This window comes from Rhodnius prolixus, unplaced genomic scaffold, assembly GCF_049639745.1.
Source record: "Rhodnius prolixus isolate KJV_2025 unplaced genomic scaffold, Rpr scaffold_5, whole genome shotgun sequence".
NCBI classification, from domain to species: domain Eukaryota; kingdom Metazoa; phylum Arthropoda; class Insecta; order Hemiptera; family Reduviidae; genus Rhodnius; species Rhodnius prolixus.
In genome coordinates this window covers 12,255,736-12,270,399 of record NW_027411624.1, presented here as the reverse complement: position 1 = coordinate 12,270,399, position 14,664 = coordinate 12,255,736, and the positions used below count along the sequence as shown (strand labels likewise).

The 14,664-nt window shown below is 31.9% G+C and overlaps 1 protein-coding gene across 1 annotated transcript in view; it reads right to left on the bottom strand.

Annotated features, from left to right (window-relative positions):
- Nucleotides 1-11,869, bottom strand: part of LOC141457980 (uncharacterized) — a 138,171-nt gene extending 126,302 nt beyond the window's left edge. Inside the window, exons 1-2 of the mRNA XM_074135413.1 lie at nt 11,644-11,869; nt 10,524-10,850 (exon numbers count right to left, since the gene is read on the bottom strand). The gene's annotated coding sequence lies outside the window, so the exon portion shown is untranslated. The remainder of the gene's footprint in view (nt 1-10,523; nt 10,851-11,643) is intronic.
- Nucleotides 11,870-14,664: the final 2,795 nt, after the last annotated feature.

Genomic DNA, 14,664 nt, shown 5'->3' with positions numbered 1-14,664 from the left:
AAAAAAAAGCAATGGTGAACAATAACCAAACAGAAACACAAAACAAGACAAAGACAATCTCAGCAGAATGTTTTCATCGACTATTCCCCATTTAAATAATACAAAACATACACCCATACGTTTAGATTTATATCATCTCTTGTTGCTTGCACATTCCTTTTTCAAATACCCGAAATACTCCATTATTAATTTTGCTCAAGTAAAGATAAAGCAAAAATCTTTACCTAAAACACAGTTCTCCTTTTTAAAATGTAATTTTAATATTTATAGTTTTTACCCAATTTAAATAATCTCTTCTTTTCTTCAATTTTATTTTATTAAAATTTATCTATATTGTTGCGTCATATACTTCAATAATTTAACTATTGAAGTAATTTTGTAATTTAACTATTTTATCTCAAAACATTTTTACGTATGTTATCTCAATATCTCGCAGCATATTTTTTTTCATGCTAAATATATTAATTTATTGAATGTGAATAAAGTATCTACTTGACTTAAATATAAGATCATCTAATCTACTTCCAACTCAAAAGAACTGACAATCTGTAATTAGAAGTCTATACGTTCATAGCAATAAACTATTACGTTTAAAAAAAAGTTGTTTTAAGTTATTTCAATATAAATTATTCAAAAAATCTATCATTGCCTCAGCATCACTGTATCGCCGAATAAAGTACCAATAATGTACGAAGTAATTTAACGAAAACACATTCTAAATTAATCAAGTATAGGATAGGAATCGAATAACGCTAGAAAACTAATAGTAATACTGCAGTGTATCAGCTGAAGCTATGCAGTATTTTATAACCAGACTTACTGTACTATTTAAAAATTTCTGGCAACCTAAACTACGGATAATCGAATTCTAATCATTTGGGCAAAAATTGGAATTGAAAGTGCCGTTTTCAATTCAAGAAATACTATTTACTAATAATACAATAAAGCTGTTTGTTACGTTTAGAAGCAAACTAAATGCAAAGCTCTAAATGTGAAATGTTGAGAGACGAAATTATTCATCTCACTTCACTGAGCTGGTTTCAAAATTGTTGGACCTCTGATAGGGCCTCTATGCCATAGAAATTGCTTTATGAATTGAGAAAATCGATTACACCCTTTAAATACCGTAGAAATGGAAACGACTAAACTGAGATCAGTAATAAGTTTAATCTTTAAGCCAGGATGAAAAACTAAGAATTAAACTTCACATATATATACGATTTACCGTTCTGTTACTTCATATAAGTCTATGAACCTTTCTACGATTAAAAATATAATGAAATTAAGATTTCTTACTGCAAACTAAGACGACAACTAGAAATTCTTTAATGTTTATTATTTAGAACTGAAGTTTCAGTCTGTAAACAATTCTAAAATTTGGTTTATTGCTGAAAAAGATCACTTACTAATATGCAATAATTTTAACACAAAAATAGAACATCTCATGTAAAACAAGACCAGCTGATTTTGATATTAGTAACTCAACTCTAACTGATAAGTTGAACTGATTGTTTTTTATAATAAATTTTTACTTAGTTTGTAAGAACATTTAGTCACTATATGTTAAACTTCTTTTTATACCTGTGTAGCCATTTAGTTATTTATTATGTAAGTTTGTTAAAAGTTCTATTCAAAGGAAATAATAATCAGAGAATGAAGGTTGCATTCCTAATTGGTCAAATATAAATTTAAAACTTACCCAAGTTTTGGAATAATCCTTTAAAATTTACCAATTTGCCATACGTACTAAAGAAAACTTCCCTTGAAACTTGTTGAATCGGGGTTCCAAAAATGGCATTGAAATTGATTGAAGAAGTTGGCTTAAGAAAAAATGGATCTTCTACGGACGTTGTTAATGATAGAGGCAAGTTGTAGTACAGCCATTTGGATCTTGTTTCATTGATCTCTTCAAACTGGTAAGGAAGATTATGGCCTCGAAATTAATCCTCCCTGATTGAAGAAATAGGCTTGAAAATAGTTGGATCGTGTACGGATGTTATTAATGAACTGATAAAGGTTGTAGCACACTCACTTGAATTTTGCTTTCTAGAATTCTTCAAAATTGGTAAGAAAGATTACTGCTAAAGAATGAATGTTCTCTGAGAGAGGAAATAACCTTTAGAAAGGATGAATATTGGCGGGATGACCTTAATTTGTTGAGTGGGGTGCGGATAAGTAATAGAATAAAATAGCATGAAAAAAGACAAGAGCTGAGCTCAAAAGAAGGCAAATATAACAATTCGAAATGAAATAAAAGTAGCTTTTTTGTATTACGTCGAACAAACGATAGTCTAAACGATTGTTACCCATCTAATCCAGTACATCTACCCTATCTAATACAATTCATCTATCCCATCTTATCCCAAACCTCTGTCCCATCTAATCCAGTACATCTTATCTCTTCCATCTTATCCAATTCATCTATCCCCGTCATATCCAATTCAGCTGTTCTATCTTATCCAATTTATCTATTCCATCTTATCCAATTTTGCTATCCCATCTTCTCCAATTCATCTATCCATTCTACATCAGTCCATCTATCCCATCTTGTCCAATTCATCTATCCCCGTCTTATCCAATTCAGCTGTCCTATCTTATCCAATTCATCTATCCCATCTTGTCCAATTCATCTATCCTTTCTACATCAGTTCATCTATCCCATCTCATCCAATTTATCTATCCCCGTCTTATCCAAGTCAGCTATCCCATCTTATCCAAGTCAGCTATCCCATCTTGTCCAATTATCTATCCTTTCAACATCAGTTCGTCTAACCCATCTACTCCAATTCATCTATCCCATCAATCCAGTATAACTGTCCCCGTCTTATCCAATTCATCTATCCAATGTTATCCAATTTTGCTATCCTTTCTGCATCAGTTCGTCTAATCCATCTACTCCAGGTCATCTATCCCATCAATCCAGTATAACTATCCCCGTCTTATCCAATTCATCTATCCAATGTTATCCAATTTTGCTATCCCATCTTGTCCAATTCATCTATCCCCGTCTTATCCAATTCAGCTGTCCTATCTTATCCAATTCATCTATCCCATCTTGTCCAATTCATCTATCCTTTCTATATCAGTTCATCTATCCCATCTCATCCAATTCATCTATCCTCGTTTTATCCAAGTCAGCTATCCCATCTTATCCAAGTCAGCTATCCCATCTTGTCCAATTATCTATCCTTTCAACATCAGTTGGTCTAACCCATCTACTCCAATTCATCTATCCTATCAATCCAGTGTAACTGTCCCCGTCTTATCCAATTCATCTATCCAATGTTATCCAATTTTGCTATCCTTTCTACATCAGTTCATCTATTCCACTTAATCCAGTTCATCTATCCCATCAATCCAGTATAACTATCCTCGTCTTATCCAATTCAACTATCCCTTGTACTCCTGTTCGTCTATCCTATCATCCAGTTCGTCTAACCCATCTTATCCAATTCACCTATCCCATCTTATCCAATTTAGCTACCCAATCTTTTCCAATTCATCTATCCCGTACTCCTGTTCGTCTATTCCATCTCATCCAGTTCGTCTAACCCATCTTATCCAATTCACCTATCCCATCTTATCCAATTTAGCTACCCCATCTTTTCCAATTCATCTATTCCTTGTACTCCTATTCGTCTGTCCCATTTCATCCAGTTCGTCTAATCCATCTTATCCAATTCACCTATCCCATCTTATCCAATTTAGCTACCCCAACTTGTCCAATTCATCTATCCTTTCTACATCAGTTCGTATACCCCATCTAATCCAGTTCATCAATTCCATTTAATCCAGTTCATCTATCCCATCAATCCTGAATAATATCCCGTCTTATCCAATTCATTTATCCCATGTACTCCTGTTCGCCTATCCCATCTTATCCGATTCATCGATCCCTTGTACTCCTGTTAATCTATCCCATCTTATCCTGTTCATCTATCCCTCCTAATCCAGTTCATCTAACCCATCTTATCCAATTCATCCGTCTCAAGTAATCCTGTTCATCAATGCCCACCGACCTAACATCTAATCATTATATACTACAACAGAGGATTCACCATTTAAATAAGATACAATTATCCCTAACTACTTGCAGTTAGATGTAATTTTTAGCCTTCTAGGATACAAATCTTTAGCTTTGAAAGTGTACATTAACAAAGCTCCTTTGCACAAGACAAAGCATGAACTTTAACAACTGATTCTTGCTACATAAAAATAAAAAAGATTGAACTATATGAACTATGACCTCAAATTCCTAACTAGAACTCATATTCTTAAATCATGTGAAGTTCAGGAAGACAAAATACTACTACATTGCAACAGGTAGTCTTGTTTGTGAAATTTCTGTTCAAATGTCTAATATTTTCTACTGACTGAAAATATGGAGAAATTTTCACATAAATAAGTCGTGATCTTGTTATTTAAACCAAAGTTTATGATTGCTATCAGTCTGAAACTTATACTTAGTTCTCTTAAATAAAAACTTTATAGAATTTTTTCTATATGTCTCCTTGTTAAGCCGGGTCTATAAGAACACGAACGAACGCGATCAATTCGGTAAGGAACGGAAGATTGCAGAACGGCCTATAACGGTAGCATGCTACCCTAGAAGAATTACGAAACCAATACAGCGACTAATACCGTGTAAATCGACCGCCGAAGAGCGAAAAGGCGTCGCGGATTATTTTCGTCGTTTTAAAGGTATCGCCGCGCGCGGCAAATTACAAAATACGCACCGTATCTCGTCGAACGGTAGACCCAGCTTTAAGTTTACAGAGATTTCTCAATTTCATTATCTTTAAATTTAGTCTCAGAAAACAAGATTCTCAAAGTCTTATGAGAACTTTTAGAACGGTTAAATCAGATCATATGTGAAGCTTTAAGTCTTTATTTTTCTTAAGATATTACTGTTCATGATTTAGTGATGTCCAACCCACCTTTAAGAGAAACCTAGCTGAATAAAACGTTTTTCAATTCACAATATTTTCAAAGTAACACAGCTTTAGAACATGATTGAAAGCACAACTTTATCTCACACCGATTTTCCCATTTAGAGCTTAAAAAAATTATCTATTTATCATTTCTCACAACCTAAAGTAAAAAACAGCTCGTGAGTAAATGTAGATCTGTTTCTGGAGAAAATTGAAATGATTTCCCGGAAAGAAAACTCTTTTGAACCAATTTACTTTTTTTTTTACCATCTTCAGGACTATAATTAACAGGTGAAAGGTAAAAATATGAACAAATGATAGATTAGTTTTCCCTAAATCAAAATATTTGTACCAATTTTAATAACTTAAGCAATACCTAGTTATTATTTATTTAAAGTTGCAAACGTTCATTACTCGTAGTAATATTGCAAACTATACTAGTGCAGACTTCTAACAGCCTTTGAAAGACTATATGAAGTCTAACAATTCTTGTAGACTGACATTAAGGCTACAATGAAATGATCTTGTATGTATTTAAAAGTAGTATTCTATTCAATAAAATTTAATAAGAGAAATGAAATTTAGCATCAATGATAGAAGAATTTGCTTATAAAACAAATAAAGATAATATAATAATATTTTGAGATAAAAATTAAACTAAAATTAATTAAGATTAACGACAAAACACAGAAAACTGTAAGACAGAAGTTAGCAGAAACAGCATTAACATCAAATAAATTTTAATAAAATAAACTGAGCTTATTTAATTGACATAAAACTTAAAATACGATATTAAATCAATAATAGCGTTTTATCAAGGAAAGCTTTGAAGTAAGTGACTTTAACGATGAATTAAAGAATGGCAATTAGTTAGAAAAAGTGAAAGATGCAAGCATTGAGCGATCTTCTGCTAGTAAATTTAAATGTTCGGCTCTCTGTTGAGTATTATTATTTTTTATTAAGTTGATTAAATTCTGTTGATATTATCAAGTGACTTGTTTAGTATTTTCTATTTGGGTAAAATGTTTACCATTGTTCTATTGCCCAGTCTCGAGTTCATTCAGAATTATAGATTTATCAGAAGTGAAATTGCGTGCCCGAAAGGTTATTTTAAATCTCAAATTTTGTGTTTGAATATTCTAATTTTTAAATGTTATTACATCTTACCAACGTATACTTTGAATAATAATCAGAAAATTTTTTCAACAATTATTCTCAGCTCAGTGGTACTGTTAAGATTTCATGTTACTAAAGATCAAAGTAATACACATTTCTTTCTTCAAACTCCTAACAAACATCATCACAATCTGTCTTTTAGCTAACAATAACCATAATTCACTTTATTTTTATTTAACAAAACATCTTGATCACCTCGTATCTGAGATGACTCAGGGCTGGCTGCAGTCCAGCTTCTGCAGTTATCTCGATACAGGTCCTGTAGTTTTGTTAACAGATGGAAAAAGTGATATTACATTTTTATAGCGTACACTATGATTGTGATACTTGTTGTTTTGGTTTAGTTGAAGAAATTTAACAGGTAACATGAAATAAAAAAAGTCCCAATTGAGTGAGAAAGTTAAGATTGTATGCCTTGATTGTTTTTCTAAAATATACAGCTGTTACACATGGTATGTATTGAAAAGTAGAATATATAGTCACAAAATTTGATGTAAAAATAAATTAACCTTTTGTGAAAACCACAATTTTACTTTTCCCAAGTAATGAACTCAAAACTACACAGGTTGTACAGAACAATGGTGAACAATAACCAAACAGAAACACAAGACAGAACAAAGACACTTGAACGTCTCAGCTGATTTTTTCTTCAACAATTTCACATTTAAATAATACAAAACATACATCCAAACATATAAATTTATATAATCTATTGTTACTTGCACATTCCTTTTTCAAATACCCAAAATATCAATTTTTAATTCTGCTCTCGTAAAGATTAAACCAATACCTTTACCTCAAACACATTCTCCTCTCTAAAATTTAATTCGTTTTTTAAATATTGTTCTTACAATTTTACATATGAAAATAAACTACTTTATTCTACTAAAATTTATTTTTGTTGTTAGGGCCTTCAATTTACTGGTTATAGTTCAATGTAATTTTGTAATTTAACTACATACATTATTCTATCCTAAAGTATTTTTAAATATTATCTTAATTTCTCCACCATATTTTTCTTTTATGCTAATTTATTGAATGTAAATAAAATATCTACTTTACTTAAATATAAGATCACTTAAGTTTTTTTCTAATGCCAAGTCAAAAGAATTAATTGACAATCTGTATTTATAAGTCTTTAGCTGAACAGCTCATAAAATTATCACAAGTAATGAATTTTTAAGCTTAAATAATGTTATTTTAAGTTAATAACTTTACTTTGATAAAAATTAATTTAATTTCAAAAAATCTATCATTGCTTCAACATTCACGGTGATGTTGAATAGAGTATAAATTAAAGTACGAAGTAACCTAACAGGAACTGATCCTATAGTGAAATTAATCAAGGGCACGTTCTGAATTATTATAGGATTGAAATCAAATAAAGCTAGAAAACTAAGATTATTATTGGTAGTTTTACAATTAATATTAGGATTAGAAACTTGTAATAATTCAATCCCATTTTCTAAAAACAGATGTTAAATTACCCGCGAGCTGTTTCTTACGTTTAGAAGTGATTAGAGTAAAGCTCTAAATGTGCAATGTTGAGAGAAGAAATTGGTCATCTGACTCTATTGAGTTGTTATCAAATTAATGGACTTCCGGTAAAACCCATTTCTATGTCATAGAAGTGGGTTTATGAATTGAAAAAGTCTATTATAAACTTTAGTTTCTCCCAAACACCGTGCTGCTGGAAACGATTAAACTAAGAACAGTAATAACCTTGTCTCGATAAAAAACGAAGAATTAAACTTCACATATTTATACGATTTACCGTTCTGTTAGTTCACGTAAGTCTAAGAACCTTTTCTACGAGTAAAAATATAATGAAATTAAGATTTCTTCCTCCACCTTAAGATGACAAATAGAAATTCTGTAATGTTTATTATTTACAACTGAAGTTTTAGTCTGTAAACAATTTTAAAGTTTGGTATATTGCTAAAAAAAGATCACGTACTATTTATGCAATAAGACCTACATAGAACTTAGAAATTTAAACATTCAAAAAGAACATCCCATGAAAAACAAGACCAGCTGACCTAGACATAGCAACAGAACTGACAAGTTGAAAGATTCTCTTTTTTATACATTTTATATGCAGATGCTACAATATATGTACAAGTTAACTGTTTGTTATTCCTATATAGTCATTTTGTCATTTAAGTAAGTTCGTTAAATGTTTAGTCTTTTTTTGCAGAGAAAAAAATATTCTTCAAATCCCAGGGTGAAGGTTGTCTTCCTTTCTACGAACATAAAGCATACTACGAAGTTTCAGAATACTCGATTAAACATTAACAATTTACCACTACCACACATAGAACAGGAAACTAAACTTGGAACTTATTGATTGGGGGGGGGTTCAAAAGATTGAATTGAAATTGATTGAAGAATAGACTTGAAAATAGTTGGATCTTGTACGACTGTTGTTATGAGTTAAGGCTAGTAGGAGAACGGTCATCTTCCTTTCTTGATCTCTTCAATATTTGCATCGAAGTTGAAAGGAATCGTCTCAGATTAAAGAAGTAGACTTGAGAAAAGTTGGATGTGGTACGGATGTTGTTTATGAGTTGAGGCAAGTTGTGGAGAGGTCATTTGAATCTTGATCTCTTCAATATTTCCATCGAAGTTGAAAGGAATCGTCTCAGATTAAAGAAGTAGACTTGAGAAAAGTTGGATCTGGTACGGATGTTGTTTATGAGTTGAGGCAAGTTGTGGAGAGGTCATTTGAATCTTGCTTTTTTGGTGGCTTCAATATTTGCACAGAAGTTGAAATGTATCCTCTCTGATTGAAGAAGTAGACTTGAGAAAAGTTGGATCTGGTACGGATGTTGTTTATGAGCTGAGGCAAGTTGTGGAGAGGTCATTTGAATCTTGATCTCTTCTATATTCGCATCGAAGTTGAAATGAATCGTCTCACATTGAAGAAGTAGACTTGAGAAAAGTTGGATCTGGTACGGATGTTGTTTATGAGCTGAGGCAAGTTGTGGAGAGGTCATTTGAATCTTGATCTCTTCTATATTCGCATCGAAGTTGAAATGAATCGTCTCACATTGAAGAAGTAGACTTGAGAAAAGTTGGATCTGGTACGGATGTTGTTTATGAGCTGAGGCAAGTTGTGGAGAGGTCATTTGAATCTTGATCTCTTCAATATTTGCATCGAAGTTGAAATGAATCGTCTCACATTGAAGAAGTAGACTTGAGAAAAGTTGGATCTGGTACGGATGTTGTTTAGGAGTTGAGGCAAGTTGTAGAACGGTAATTTGAATCTTGCTTTATTGATGGCTTCAATATTTGCATAGAAGTTGAAATGTATCCTCTCTGATTGAAGAAGTAGACTTGAGAAAAGTTGGATCTGGTACGGATGTTGTTTATGAGTTGAGGCAAGTTGTGGAGAGGTCATTTGAATCTTGCTTTTTTGGTGGCTTCAATATTTGCACAGAAGTTGAAATGTATCCTCTCTGATTGAAGAAGTAGGCTTGAGAAAAGTTGGATCTGCTACGGATGTTGTTTATGAGTTGAGGCAAGTTGTGGAGAGGTCATTTGAATCTTGCTTTTTTGGTGGCTTCAATATTTGCACAGAAGTTGAAATGAATCGTCTCAAATTGAAGAAGTAGACTTGAGAAAAGTTGGTTCTGGTACGGATGTTGTTTAGGAGCTTAGGCAAGTTGAGGTCACTTGAATCTTGCTTTCTTGAGCTCTTCAATATTTACGTAGAAGATTATTGAGTTGAAATGAATCGTCTCACATTGAAGAAGTAGACCTGAGAAAAGTTGGATCTGGCACGGATGACCTTAGTCTGTTGAGTGTGGTGAGAATACTTTTTGCGACACGATATATGATTATAACAAGGATTTGCAAAAAAAAAAGCGTAGGAATACTTTTGAAATGATGGAAATCACTGTCATACTTCTTCTTGATGAAGCGTTATTGACAAACTAACTGGAGTTTATGAAGAAGCAGGAAAACCACAGTTGCCTTACTATGCCTTGTTTTGGATTTTTACAGCTGGGATTGCACTAAAATTCTTGGATCGCAATAAATAACTAATTTACACCTTCCCATAAATTAAAGAGGAACACTAGTTTAAAATATTATTTTACCGCAACTTTACGTTGGCAAGATTTATTATTATCGAAGTTTTTATACCAACATCCAAACTATGAAAAACAACAAACACCTAAAACCTATATCATTTCAACATGTGCCCTAAATTTACAGGAATTTAATGTACAATTTAAAAAGCATTAGTTATTAAAAAAAAAAAAAATACTTGAATATCTTTCTGTCCTTTATATTTTTAAATATTCTATGAATATTACATCCTCTGAACTTCTCAAAAAATAATTTCCGTTTCCTTGTATTGAATTGCACCTTTGTTCTCCATTAAGATTCAGATAATTGGAATATGGTACCAACAAACAACAAAATGCTGTGAAGAAGTACTCGAAGTTCATCCCCAAACTAAACTGATCAGTACATAAAATGAATCTTAGAACGTGGACTCAGTTCTTCTGAATACAAAGATCTTGTATTTGCTCGTCAATCGTCAATTGGCACTGGACACTTAGTTAAAAATATATCGCAAACAAATACTTCGCCGGCTTTGCTTTAGCGGAATTTGGAAGAACCCGAAACAATTACTTTTAAATACGCACAGGTTAAAATATGATAATAGTTAATAAAAAGTGAAAAAAGTTCTGAAGCAATCACTCCCGGGGATTTTAACACGTACCTACTCGGTTCCTGTAACAATAAGGAAAGAAGATAAGTACATATATAACAAATGAACACATTTTTTTGAACTAAATTTTGATCAAAATATTGGAATAATAAAACTCATTCTTGTTCGTAAATTCATAAAATACTTTTGAAACAATTTATAGGCATTTGAATTAATTTGTTTCTTCAGCTAAAAGGACCAAAGTGCCCAAAATTAATTAAGAAAAGTTTAATTCAAACCACATCAAAACGTTCATACTAGTTGATACAAAAATGTATTTATATTCCAGTCATTTAATAAAAGAATTTAAAACATATCTGTAGAGCTTAATTTTTATTGGTCAAAAAAATTGGACTATGTCTGAATTCATTCTTACTAATTGTAGAGGTATAAATCATTAAAAAACAAACATTATTTAAATTAATTAATGCTAAAAAATTTTTAAAAAAGTAATTTTCAGTCAATACCTAGCACAAATTCATTAAATACGTAAATACCTACCAAAAATTCATTATCTACCTAATGTCTTAAAGTTCACCTATTTACTTCAAATTAAAAATTTAAAGTTAAATTACAAATTTACTCAACCCTATTGAAGACAGTTTTATTAATCAAAATCTACTTTTACCATGCATTTCCATTCAATGTGAGTTCAGACATGTCAGTACTGTTCAATTCTATTTTTTCTTAATTTCTTTAAATTAAATTATTTAAAACCATAAATATTTATGTATTCTTCTTTCTTTCTAATATTCTATTAATAAATATAAAAAGTCGATGGAATATTATTAATTTAAAATAAGAAAATGTACTTACTGCATAGAAGTGATTTTACCTCCACCAGGACACGAGTTGAACATCATCTGATAACAGCAGGGTAAAGGTTATAATGACCGTTACAAATGCGTAGTAATTACATATGGTACTTTTATTATTATTATTGGAAAAAATTTAATAAATGTAGATTAAAAAAAATTCTAGTATAATTTTGACTCAAAAATCAGTTTTCTACGGTTGAATTATTTTTAATAATTTTAATATATAATCTAGTAGGGCATTCTATTAAGACGTCACACGCAGATGGTTACTATTTAGTGTTTAGAAAATAAAATAGAATTAATAAGTTCTTCAATAATTTTAGGTTTTTTTCTACTTTAATTAAAATATTGCTGTCAAGATTAAGTTTTAGAATATATATAAGACGAAGTTAACTTGTTGGGTCGATCTATTTTGATTAAAACGAAGCAAAAAACATTAGAAAAAGTGGAATTAGTCTCCTAATTTCAATTAATCTCTGCTGTTTGTGCATTTGATAGTTAATATTAAGGCCATCTAGCGATGGTACATGTTGGGTCGATCTATTTTGAAGAAAACTAAGTAATAACCATTGGAAAAAAACTAAAGTAAGTATGTATTTTCACTGGAATACTGTTTTTTTTTTTTTTTTCTATTTGATAGTTAATATTAAGGGTAATGCAAGATTGTACACGATGGGTCGATCTATTTTGAAAAAAAGGATGTAAGAACCATTCGAAACGGTGGAAATATTCTCTGGAGTTCTGATGTTTCTGCATTTGATAGTTAATACTAAGGGAAATGCTAGATTGTTCTTGTTGGGTCGATCTATTATGAATAATAAGAAATAATAACCACGGAAATAGAAATGGAAAAAGTAAAAATAGTCGCCTAAGTTGTTTAGAATTCTGCTATTTTGGTTTTTGATAGGTAATATTAAAGCCTGTGTAGGTTGGGTAGATCTATTTTGAAAAGCAAGAAGTAAAAACCAATGGAAAAATTGCAAATAGTCGCCTAGCTCGTTTAGAATTCAGCTGTTTCTGTACTTGATAGTTATTGCCTAAATGCCTAAATCGAAGGAAATATAAGGAAATGCGAGCTACTTAGAGCAGAACAAGGTTCTCCTCTGGGCCTGAGAACCAGGATACAGGCGAGCAATTGATCCTAGAAGTAAGGAGGACATTGTTTAACTCATTCAATGTAAAAAAGGAAGGAAATATAACGATCTGTGAGAGTAATAGGCCGAGTAAAGGGTGTTTTCCGTTAATGAGTAGAACTATTCAGGCGAACACTAGATGTTGCGATTAAGATTGAACATTTTCTTCATACTTAAAGTGAAAAACGAAAGAAAAGTAAGAAGTTATTTGCTATTTCGGCGAGAATAATGGTGTCATCTGTCAAGTTCCACAACTATAAAGGCGATTCATCGATGTGAGTAATAAGAAAGAACTTTCTTCTACTCGTTCAATGCGAGAAACGAGGGTAATATTAAGAAATGTGGGCTACTTAGGGCAGAAAAAGTTTTTCTTTCGGGGCGAGAATCACGATACACGCCAGCAATAGATTTTGCAAATAAGGTTGATATATTTCTACTGAATCAATGCGAAGAATGAGTGAAATATAAGGAAATACTAGGGTAGAAAACAATTTTCTTCCAGGCCTAGAACAACGACTGAGGTCAGCAACAGATTTTAGAAATAAGGTTTTTTTTTTTTACGCATTCAATGCGAAAAACAAGGGAAATAAAAGGAAATGTAGAAAAATAGTCCAGGAATAAGGTGCGTTCCGTCAATGAGATCAGCTGCAAAGACCAGCATTAAATGTTACAACTAAGGTACATACTCGTAAGTAAGAAACGAAGCAAAACGAAGACACTATGAGCTCTTTAGGTGAATAAAAAGGAATGCTTTCCGGTAATGAGAACAACTATGCAGGTCAATAGAAGATGTTAGAAATAAGATGGTTCTTTTTCTACTCACTCAATGCGAATAACAAATAAAATAAAGGGAAATGTGATATTAGTTAGAGTAGATAAAATGGGTTTTCGAGAAAGATGAGCGATGATACAAGCCAGCTCAAGATGTTAGGAATAAGGTGGATATATTTTTACTCATTCAATGCCAAAAACTGAAGGAAATTTGGGCTAACCAGGCCCATTATAAGGGGGAGTTTTCCGACAAGAAGAACAACCATGCAGGCCAGTACTAGTTGTTACATTTATGGTTGATCTTTTTCCATACACTCAATGCGAAAAACGTATGGAAATAGTGCAAAAAGGAAATCTGAACTAGTTAGGCTAGATAAATGATGTTTTCCGGTAAGTGAAACCAAAATATAGGGCAACGCTAGTTAATAGAAATGATATAAATCATTCTTTACACGCTGAATGCGACAAACGATGAAGATATAAGGAAATTGGTAGTTGGATTGAAAAAATAGGCAATAGCTTTACTTATAAGGAAATTGGTGCTAGTTTGGCCAGATAAAAGGAGTTTCCGGTAAGAAGAGCAACTATACAGGCCAGCTCGAAGGCTATACAAAAACTGGGATTGACATTCATTTAAAACATTGGGAAAAATGTGGGAAAAATTAGAAACTAGCATCTGATTGGAGCGGAAAAGGAGGTTATTCGGTAACGATAACAGCAGTTAAGGTCAGAATTCAATTTGGCTAATGGGGTAGAATCTCTACTTTCTTTCTTTGATTATGAAAATTAAAGAAAATTATATGTTTTAATTATTTGACCAAAATCTGGATGTGTAGCACAGGAAACCGAACGTTTAAACCAGATTTTTTATTATAATGACCTGAGTGGCTACATAAGCCACCTTTTACTAGTACAGCCAAAGAAGGCTCTTTTCATTTCACACATTCCGGAACTTGTAAGGAATGGAGGAATTATCAGGAAGTATAAAGAGAAAAAGACAACCTCTATGAAAACCAGTAGTATATTTTAGAACAGTTGTAGACCTAATTCAGTTCGCCTGTTACGAAAAACTAGTAAATATTAGGGACTATCAGCTAGTTTTAACAGGGAATAGT